The sequence below is a fragment of the Elephantulus edwardii genome, unplaced genomic scaffold, assembly GCF_000299155.1.
Source record: "Elephantulus edwardii isolate Elephantulus edwardi_28Jun2011 unplaced genomic scaffold, EleEdw1.0 scaffold00002, whole genome shotgun sequence".
Taxonomy (NCBI): domain Eukaryota; kingdom Metazoa; phylum Chordata; class Mammalia; order Macroscelidea; family Macroscelididae; genus Elephantulus; species Elephantulus edwardii.
The window spans coordinates 21,810,814-21,812,333 of NW_006399752.1; positions in this window are offsets into that span (position 1 = coordinate 21,810,814).

Here is a 1,520-nt window from a genome sequence, read left to right on the forward strand (position 1 = left end):
CTTACTTGAATCCACAAACTTGGTTCCAGCCCAGCCATTAAGAAATCTGAAGGTCTGTGACACTGGGAAAAACTGCTGTCAAGGATATTTCCAAAATTCTTAGGAACGATCACGTCAGTTTAAAAACTGAGTTGTGCCTGATATAAGCCATGTTCTTTTAAATTGCTTGTTATGCATTCGAAAGTCGGACAATGAATAAATGACAGAAGAATTAATGCAAAGAAAAAGGTTGCCATGAATTGAAGGTAATGTAATATCACCTTCAAAACCACACATGCCAATTTATTCAATTTTGAAGACATCTGCTTACACAAAGGTTCTTAGTTAAGTAAGTTCAGTTCCATTTGACCTTTTCAGATTGCAAATATTAATAAAATTGTGTAAGTCATTGTATTTCCTTTTAATTGTTTCTTACACATCTAAAAGTTGGACAACGTAACTATGGGCTTGAGCATTATGGAGAAAATCAAGGTTTTGATGTTTTTGTTCATTGAGTTGCTATGAGTCACAATCCATTTGATGGCATCTAACAACAACGATAGATCTTGAGTCAATATCAAGAAAATCATCCATGAATACTGTAAAAGAACCATTTCACTATTATACAATCCCATCCAAACCGCATAATAGATCCAATCTCTCCACATCCCCTTCAATATTTATTGCTTGCTGTCCTGTTAATCTTTGCTATTGCTACTGGGGTGAGGTGGAATATTCTTGTTTTGATTTGCATCTCTCTGATTGCCAGTAATTTTGAGCATCTTCATGTATCCATTAGCCATCTGAATGTTTTCCTCTGTGAAAAGTCTTTTCATGTCTTTTGCCTATTGTCAGTCTTTTTCTTGTGGATACCCTGTAGGAATTGGTAAACTTTTCTCTGAGCTGTCATTGTAAAATGATTTTTCCCAATCTGTGGGTATTCTTTTTACCCAATTGAAGAAATTTTTTGATGTACACAGCGACTTGATTTTCAGAAAGTCTCATTCACCAGTTTTGTTCTCTGCTGATCATGCCTTCTGACTATTTGCAAGTCCATATAGCCATAAGTCAGGGTCTCTAAATTTGACTCTTTTTGTCTCTTGTGATCTGTATGGTTTTAGGTTTTTTGTATGTAGTGTGAGATTTAGATCTTGTTTCAGTTTTCTGAAAACTGCAGGTGGATTTCCAATTTTGCTAGCATCACTTATTGAAGAGATTATTTCCCCATTTAATATATCAACTGACCTTAAACCTTGTTTTTGTTTACCAATGAGTCATAACCAACCCATAGCTGACCCTACAGTGGGTTTTCAGGGGCAGTAATTACGCAGGAGGAAATAGCCCTTCTCTTTGTCCTGCAGAGAAGCTGGTGGGTTCAAACAGTGTGCCTTCAGGATTGCAGCTCTGTTTTTCTTACCACTCGACCACCAGAGCTCTCATAGATAGAAGAGTTAATTTCTGGATTCTCAATTTTATTGCATTGGTCTCTGTGTCTGCACTGTACCAATACCATGCTATTTTGTGTTTTGTTTTGGTTTTTT